The following is a 9,855-nucleotide window of genomic DNA, read 5'->3' on the forward strand; positions in this document are numbered from 1 at the left end:
GGGTGAGGTAAGGTGCTAGAGGTACCAGAGGGAGATAAGGTGCTGGAGGTACCAGGGGGAGGTAAGGTGCTGGAGATACCAGGGGGCGGTAAGGTGCTTGAGGCACCAGGGGGAGGTAAGGTGTTGGAGGTACCAGGAGGAGGTAAGGTGCTGGAGGTACCAGGGGGAGGTAAGATGCTGGAGGTACCAGGGGGAGGTAAAATGCTGGAGGTAGCAAGGGGAGGTAGGATGCTGGAGGTACCAGGGGGAGGTAAAATGCTGGAGGTGCCAGGGGGAGGTAGGGTGCTGGAGGTACGAGGAGGAGGTAAGGTGCTGGAGGTACTAGGGGGACGTAAGGTGCTGGAGGTACCAGGGGAGGTAAGGAGCTAAAGGTACGAGGGGGAGGTAAAATGCTAGATGTAGCAGGGGAAGGTAAAGTGCTGGAGGTGCCAGGGGGAGGTAAGGCGCTGGAGGTACGAGGAGGAGGTAAGGTGCTGGAGGTACTAGGGGGACGTAAGGTGCTGGAGTTACCAGGGGGAGGTAAGGTGCTGGAAGTACTAGGGGGAGGTAAGGTGCTGGAGGTACCAGGGGGAGGCAAGGTGCTGGAGGTACCACTGAGAGATAAGGTGCTGGAGGTAATAGAGGGAGGTAAGGTGCTGGAGGTAGCAGAGGGAGGTAAGGTGCTGTAGGTAGCAGGGGGAGGTAAGGCGCTGGAGGTACCAGAAGGAGGTAAGATGCTTGAGGTACCAGGGGAGGTAAGGTGCTGGCGGTATCAGGGAGAAGTAAGGTGCTGGAGGTACCAGGGAGAGATAAAGTGCTGAAGTTACCAGGGGAGGTAAGGTGCTGGAGGTACCAGGGGGAGGTAAGATGCTGGATGTAGCAGGTGGAGGTAAGGTGCTGGAGGTAAAAGGGGGAGGTAAGGTGCTGGAGGTACCAGTGGGAGGTAAGTTGCTGGAGGTACCAGGTGGAGGTAAGGTGCTGGAGGTACCAGGCGGGGGGTAAAATGCTAGAGGTAGCAGAGGAAGGTAAGGTGCTGGAGGTACCAGAGGGAGGTAAGGTGCTGGAGGTAGCAGAGGGAGGTAAGGTGCTGGAAGTACCAGGTGGAGGTAAGGTGCTGGAGGTAAAAGGGGGAGGTAAGGTGCTGGAAGTACCAGGGGGAGGTGAGGTGCTGGAGGTACCAGAGGGAGGCAAGGTGCTGGAGGTAGCAGAGGGAGGTAAGGTGCTGGAAGTACCAGGTGGAGGTAAGGTGCTGGAGGTTCCAGGGGAAGGTAAAATGCTGGAGGTGCCAAGGGGAGGTAAAATGCTGGAGGTACCAGGGGGAGGAAAGATGCTAGAGGTAGCAGGGGAAGGTAAGGTGCTGGAGGTACCAGGGGGAGGTAAGGTGCTGGAGGTACCAGGGGGAGGTAAGGTGCTGGAGGTACCAGGTGGAGGTAAGGTGCTGGAGGTTCCATGGGGAGGTAAGGTGCTGGAGGTTCAAGGGAAAGGTAAGGTGCTGTAGGTAACTGTGGGAGGTATGTTGCTGGAGGTAGCAGAGGAGGTAAAATGCTGAAGGTTCCAGGAAGAGGTAAGGTGCTGGAGGTCCCAAGGGGAAGTAAGATGCTGGAGGTACCAGGGGGAGGTAAGATGATGGAGGTATCAGGTGAAGGTAGGGTGCTGGAGGTTCCAGGTTGAGGTAAGGTGCTGGAGGTAACAAGAGGAGGTAAGGTGCTGGAGGTACCAGGGGGAGGTAAAATGCTGGAGGTAGCAGGGGGAGTTAAGATGCTGGAGGTACCAGGGGGAGGTAAAATGCTAGAGGTACCAGGGGGAGGTAAGGTGGTGGAGGATACCAGAGGGAGGTAAAACGCTGGAGGTAGCAGGGGGAGGTAAGATGCTGGAGGTACCAGGGGAGGAAAAAGGCTGGAGGCACCAGGGGGAGGTAAAGCGCTGGATGTACCAGGGGGAGATAAGGTGCTGCAGGTACCAGGATGAGGTAAGGTGCTGTAGATAACAGGGGGAGGTAAAATGCTGGAGGCACCAGGAGGAGGCAAGGTGCTGGATGTACCAGGGGGAGGTATGGTGCTGGGGGTAGCAGAGGGAGGTAAAATGCTGAAGGTACCAGGAAGAGGTAAGGTGCTGGAGGTCCCAAGGGAGATAAGATGCTGGAGGTACCAGAGGGAGGTAAGATGCTGGAGGTGCCAGGGGAAGGTAAGGTGCTGGAGGTACCAGGAGGAGGCAAGGTGCTGCAGGTACCAGGGGTAGGTAAGGTGGTGGAGGTACCAGGGGTGAAGGGGGTTAAGGTGCTCGAGGTACCAGGGGAAAGTAAGATGGTGAAGGTACCAGGGGGAGGTAAAACGCTGGAGGTACCCGGGGGGGAGGTAAGGGCTGGAGGTACCAGGGGAGGTAAGATGCTGGAGGTACCAGGAGGAGGTTTGGTGCTGGAAGTACCAGGGGGAGGTAAGGTGCAGGAGGTACAAGGGGAGGTAAGGTGCTAGAGGTACCGGGGGAAGGTAAGATGCTGGAGGTACCAGGGGGAGGTAAAATGCTGGAGGTACCAGGAGGAGGTAAGGTGCTGGGTGTGCCAGGGGGAGGTAAGGTGCTGGAGGTACCAGGTGGAGGTAAGGTGCTGGAGGTACCAGGGGGAGGTAAAGTGCTGGAGGTACTAGGAGGAGGTAAGATGCTGGAGGTACCAGGGGGAGGTAGAATGCTGAAGGTACCACGGGAGTTAAGGTGCTGGAGGTACCAGGGGAAGTAAGATGCTGGAGGTACCAGGAGGAGGTAAGGTGCTGGAGGTACCAGGGGGAGGTGATGTGCTGGAGGTACCACGGGGAGGTAAGGTGCTGGAGGTACCAGAGGGAGGTAAAATGCTGGAGGTACCCGGGGGAGGTAAGATGCTGGAGGTACCAGGAGGAGGTAAGGTGCTGGAGGTACCAGGAGGAGGTAAGGTGCTGGAGGTACCAGGGGGAGGTAAGGTGCTGGAGGTACCAGAGGGAGGTAAGATGCTGGAGGTACCAGGGGGAGGTAAAATGCTGGAGGTACGAGGAAGAGGTAAGGTGCTGGAGGTACCAGGGGGAGGTAAGGTGCTGGAGGTACCAGGGAGAGGTAAGATGCTGTAGGTAGCAGGGGGAGGTAAGGTGCTGGAGGTACCACGGAGAGGTAAGGTGCTGGAGGTATCAGGAGGAGGTAAGGTGCTGGAGGTACCAAGGGGAGGTAAGGTGCTGGAGGTACTAAGGGGAGGTAAGGTGCTGGAGGTACCAGGGGGATATAAAGTTCTGGAGATACCAGGGGGAATTATGATGCTGGAGGTAGCAGGGGTAGGTAAGGTGCTGGAGGTATCAGGGGGAGGTATGGTTCTGGAGGTACCAGGAGGAGGTAAGGTGCTTGAGGTATCATGGGGAGGTAAGGTGCTGGGGGTACCAGGCGGTGGTGAGGTGCTGGAGGTACCAGGGAGAGGTAAGATGCTGAAGGTACCACGGGCAGGTAAGGTGCTGGAGGTAGCAGGAAGGAGGTAAGGTGCTGGAGGTAGCAGGAAGGAGGTAAGGTGCTGGATGTAACAGGAAGGAGGTAAGGGTATGTCTAGCGCTTCTGTATATTACATCGTCAATCCTGAGTACAAGTGAAGACAACAATATAGTAGTTGCCATTGTTCGTGGCCGGCAATGACTGAGGCGGGCACACTCCACCCTTGGTGACTTTATCTCTCTCACGAGAGAGGTAGACATATGTTCTGGCAATTGAAAAATATTTCTATCAATCATTGTGTTATTGTATGTGACAACTTTAACATTGCTACAATCAGTTTGATGACCAAAATCTCTAAGGTGATCAAATGTTCCATTAGATTTATTACCTTACCAGGATTATGATAGTTGAAAACTACATTAATATTGAAATTGTTAATAGAATAGGAATATAAAGCATCCTGGAAGATCAAAAAACTTTTTATGAACGTGTGATCTATTGCGCTGGTTGTATTTGTAAGTATGGACATATGTACGTGAATTACGAAGGCGCTCAACAGATATCGTATTTTCCGATCACTTGTGGTTTTACCTGCATCTTATGTGCACACTACTTGTCTACCTTGGAGAGAGATGGGAGATTATTGGTGCCTATGCACCTGGGCATGAGAAGAAAGATCATGATAGGCAAGTGTTTTAGGAGCAGCTGAGTGAGTGTGTTACCAGTTTTGATGCACGAGATTGGGTTATAGTGATGGGTGATTTGAATGCAAAGGTGAGTAATGTGGCAGCTGGGGGTATAATTGGTGTAAACGGGGTATATAAAGTTGTGAATGGAAATGGTGAAGAGCTTGTAGATTCGTGTACTAAAAAAAAGACTGGTGATTATGAATACCTGGTACAGAAAGAGAGACATATATATAAGTATACGTTTGTGAGTAGAAGGGACAGTCACAGGGCATTATTGAACTACGTGTTAATTGCTAGGCTTGTAAAAGAGAAACTTTTGGATGTTAATATACTGAGAGGGGCAACTGGAGGGATGTCTGATCATTATCTTCTGGCGGAGAAGGTGAACATTTGTAGAGGTTTTCAAAAAAGAAGAGAGAATGTTGGAGTGAAGAGAGTGGTGAGAGTAAGTAAGCTTGAAAAGGAGACTAGTGTTAGGAAATACTAGGAGGGTTTGAGTGTAGAATGACAAAAGGTAAGAGCGAATGACGAGGGGCGACTGGGTGAGGAATGGGATGTATAAAGGGAAGCATTGATGGATTGTGCAAAATATGCATATGGCATGAGAAAAGAGGGAGGTGGGCAGATTAGAAAGGGTAGTGAGTGGTAGGGTGAAGAAGTAAAGTTGTTAGTGAAAGAGTAGATAAAGGCGTTTGGACGATACTTAGAGGGCAGGAGTGCAAATGACTAGGATATGTATAAAAGAAAGCGGCAGGAGGTCAAGAGAAAGGTGCCAGAGTTGAATAAGAGGGCAAATGAAAGTTGGGGTGAGATAGTATCATTAAAGCTTAAGGAGAATAAAAAGATGCTTTGAAAGGAGGTAATAATGTGCGTAAGACAAGAGAACAAATGGGAACATCGTTGAAGGGGACATGGGCGGAAGTAATGAAAAGGTAGTGATGAAGTGAGGAGATGGAGTGAGTATTTTGAAGGAGTGTTCAATGTGTTTAATGATAGCGTAGCAGATATAGGGAGTTTTGGTCGAGGTGATGTGCGACGTGAGAGGGCCAGGGAGAATCATTAAGAGAAAAGAGGTAGTGAAAGCTTTGCGAAAGATGAAATCCGGCAAGGCGGAGGGTTTGGATGGTATTGCAATGGAATTTATTAAGAAAGGGGGTGACTATGTTGTTGACTGGTTGGTGAGGATGTTATTTGTATGTATGGATCATGGTGAAGTGCCTGAGGACTGGCGGAATGTGTGCATAGTGCCACTGTACAAAGGCAAACTGGATAAAGGTTAGTGTTCAAACTACAGAGGTATAAGTTTGTTGAGTATTTCTGGGAAATTGTATGGGAGGGTATTGATTGAGAGGGTGAAGGCAGGTACAGAGCATCAGACTGGGGAACAGCAGTGTGGTTTCAGAAGTGGTAGAGGATGTGTGAATCAGGTGCTTGCTTTGTAAAATGTGTGTGATAAATAGAAAAAATAGATGGATTTGTATTTAGCAACTATGGATCTGGAAAAGGCATGATAGGTTTGACAGAGATGCTTTGTGGAAGGGTTTAAGAGTATATGGTGTGGGAGGTAAGTTGCTAGAAGCAGTGAAAAGTTTTTAAAAAGGATGTAAGACATGTGTACGAGTAGGAAAAGAGGAAACTGATTGGTTCCCAGTGAATGTCGGTTTGCGGCAGGGGTGCGTGATGTCACCATGGTTGTTTATGTTGTTTATGGATGGGGTGGTTAGGGAGGTGAATGCAAGAGTTTTGGAGAGAGGGGCAAGTATTCAGTCTATTGTGGATGAGAGAGCTTGGGAAGTGAGTCAGTTGTTGTTCGTTGATGACAAAGCGCTAGTGGCTGATTCAGTTGAGAAATTTCAGAGATTGGTAGAGTGTGTGAAAGGGAAAAGGAGAGAAAATGTGAATAAAGGCAAGGTTATTAGGTTCAGTAGGGTTGAGGGGCAAGTTAATTGGGATGTAAGTTTGAATTGAGAAAACTAGACGAAGTGAAGTGTTTTAGATATCTGGGAGTGGATTTAGCAGCGGATGGAACCACGAAAGTAGAAGTGAGTCACAGTGTGGGGAGGGGACGAAGGTTCTGGGAGCATTGAAGAATGTGTGGAAGGCGAGAACGTTATCTCGGAGAGCAAAAATGGGTATATTTGAAGAAATAGTGTTTCCAACAATGTTATATGGTTGCAAGGCATGGGATATAGATAGGGTTGTCCGGAGGAGGGTGGATGTTTTGGAAATGAGATGTTTGAGGACAATATGTGGTGTGAGGTGGTTTGATCGAGTAAGTAATGAAAGGGTAAGAGAGATGTGGGGTACTAAAAAGAGTGTGCTTAAGAGAGCAGAAGAGGGTGTGTTCAAATAGTTTGGACACATTGAGAGAATGAATGAGGAAAGATTGCAAAGAGGGTATATGTGTCAGAGGTGGAGGGAACAATGAGAAGCGGGAGATCAACTTATAGCCGTTATACCCAGAGACAGTGAAGAAAAAATACTTCCCACGCATTCCCGCATATCGTAGAAGGCGGCTAAAGGGGACGGGCGCGGGGAGCTAGAAACCCTGCCCTCTATGTATTCTAACCTTTTTAAAAGGGGAAACAGGAGTCATGCGGGGAGTGCTCACCTTCTCGAAGGCTCAGATTAGGGTGTCTAAATTTGTGTGGATGTAACCAAGGTGAGACAAAAGGAGAGATCGGTAGTATATTTGAGAAAAGGAACCTGGATGTTTTGGCTTTGAGTGAAACGAAGCTCAAGGGTAAAGGGGAAGGGTGGTTTGGGAATGTCTTGGGAGTAAAGTCAGGTATTGGTGAGAGGACAAGAGCAAAGGAAGGAGTAGCACTACCGAAGCAGGAGTTCTGGAAGTATGTGATTTAGATTGATATGGGTAAAATTGAAAGTGGATGGACAGAGATGGGTGATTATTGGTGCCTATGCACCTAGTCATGAGAAAAAAAATCATGAGAGGCAAGGTTTTCGGGAGCAGCTGAGTGAGTGTGTTAGCAGCTTTGACGCACGAGACCGGGTTATAGTGATGGGTTATTTGAATGCAAAGGTGAGTAATGTGGCAGTTGAGGGAATAATTGGTGTACATGGGTGTTCAGTGTTGTAAATGGAAATGGTGAAGAGCTTATAGATTTATGTCCTGAAAAAGGACTGGTGATTAGGAATACCTGGTTTAAAAAGAGAGGTATACATAAGTATGCGTATGTAAGTAGGATAGGAGAGATGACTAAGGAGAATTATTGGATCACGTGTTAATTGATAGGCGCGTGTAAGTAAAAGTTTTGGATGTTAATGGGGTGAGAGGGGCAGCTGGAGGGATGTATATGTATATATATATATATATATATATATATATATATATATATATATATATATATATATATATATATATATATATATATATATATATATATATATATATATATATATACAAATACATATATATGTATATATATATATATACAAATACATATATATGTATATATATATATATATATATATATATATATATATATATATATATATATATATATATATATATATATATATATATATATATATATATATATATATATATATATATATATATATATATATATATATATATATATATATATATATATATATATATATATATAAATATATATATATATATATATATATATATATATATATATATATATATATATATATATATATATATATATATATATATATATATATATATATATTATATTTTTTTTTTTTTTATTATACTTTGTCGCTGTCTCCCGCGTTTGCGAGGTAGCGCAAGGAAACAGACGAAAGAAATGGCCCAACCCACCCCCATACACATGTATATACATACGTCCACACACGCAAATATACATACCTACACGGCTTTGCATGGTTTAACCCAGACGCTTCACATGCCCTGATTCAATCCACTGACAGCACGTCAACCCCGGTATACCACATCGCTCCAATTCACTCTATTCCTTGCACGCCTTTCACCCTCCTGCATGTTCAGGCCCCGATCACACAAAATCTTTTTCACTCCATCTTTCCACCTCCAATTTGGTCTCCCTCTTCTCCTCGTTCCCTCCACCTCCGACACATATATCCTCTTGGTCAACCTTTCCTCACTCATTCTCTCCATGTGCCCAAACCATTTCAAAACACCCTCTTCTGCTCTCTCAACCACGCTCTTTTTATTTTCACACATCTCTCTCACCCTTACGTTACTTACTCGATCAAACCACCTCACACCACACATTGTCCTCAAACATCTCATTTCCAGCACATCCATCCTCCTGCGCACCACTCTATCCATAGCCCAAGCCTCGCAACCATACAACATTGTTGGAACCACTATTCCTTCAAACATACCCATTTTTGCTTTCCGAGATAATGTTCTCGACTTCCACACATTCTTCAAGGCTCCCAGAATTTTTGCCCCCTCCTCCACCCTATGATCCACTTCCGCTTCCATGGTTCCATCCGCTGCCAGATCCACTCCCAGATATCTAAAACACTTTACTTCCTCCAGTTTTTCTCCATTCAAACTCACCTCCCAATTGACTTGACCCTCAACCCTACTGTACCTAATAACCTTGCTCTTATTCACATTTACTCTCAACTTTCTTCTTTCACACACTTTACCAAACTCAGTCACCAGCTTCTGCAGTTTCTCACATGAATCAGCCACCAGCGCTGTATCATCAGCGAACAACAACTGACTCACTTCCCAAGCTCTCTCATCCCCAACAGACTTCATACTTGCCCCTCTTTCCAAAACTCTTGCATTCACCTCCCTAACAACCCCATCCATAAACAAATTAAACAACCATGGAGACATCACACTTTCCTCTCTTCCTACACGTACACATGCCTTACATCCTCGATAAAAACTTTTCACTGCTTCTAACAACTTGCATCCCACACCATATATTCTTAATACCTTCCACAGAGAATCTCTATCAACTCTATCATATGCCTTCTCCAGATCCATAAATGCTACATACAAATCCATTTGCTTTTCTAAGTATTTCTCACATACATTCTTCAAAGCAAACACCTGATCCACATATCCTCTACTTCTGAAACCACACTGCTCTTCCCCAATCTGATGCTCTGTACATGCCTTCACCCTCTCAATCAATACCCTCCCATATAATTTACCAGGAATACTCAACAAACTTATACCTCTATAATTTGAGCACTCACTCTTATCCCCTTTGCCTTTGTACAATGGCACTATGCAAGCATTCCGCCAATCCTCAGGCACCTCACCATGAGTCATACATACATTAAATAACCTTACCAACCAGTCAACAATACAGTCACCCCTTTTTTAATAAATTCCACTGCAATACCATCCAAACCTGCTGCCTTGCCGGCTTTCATCTTCCGCAAAGCTTTTACTACCTCTTCTCTGTTTACCAAATCATTTTCCATAACCCTCTCACTTTGCACACCACCTCGACCAAAACACCCTATATCTGCCACTCTATCATCAAACACATTCAACAAACCTTCAAAATACTCACTCCATCTCCTTCTCACATCACCACTACTTGTTATCACCTCCCCATTTGCGCCCTTCACTGAATTTCCCATTTGCTCCCTTGTCTTACGCACTTTATTTACCTCCTTCCAGAACATCTTTTTATTCTCCCTAAAATTTAATGATACTCTCTCACCCCAACTCTCATTTGCCCTTTTTTTCACCTCTTGCACCTTTCTCTAGACCTCCCGTCTCTTTCTTTTATACATCTCC

The sequence above is a fragment of the Panulirus ornatus genome, chromosome 31 (genome assembly GCF_036320965.1).
Source record: "Panulirus ornatus isolate Po-2019 chromosome 31, ASM3632096v1, whole genome shotgun sequence".
Classification (NCBI taxonomy): Eukaryota; Metazoa; Arthropoda; class Malacostraca; order Decapoda; family Palinuridae; genus Panulirus; species Panulirus ornatus.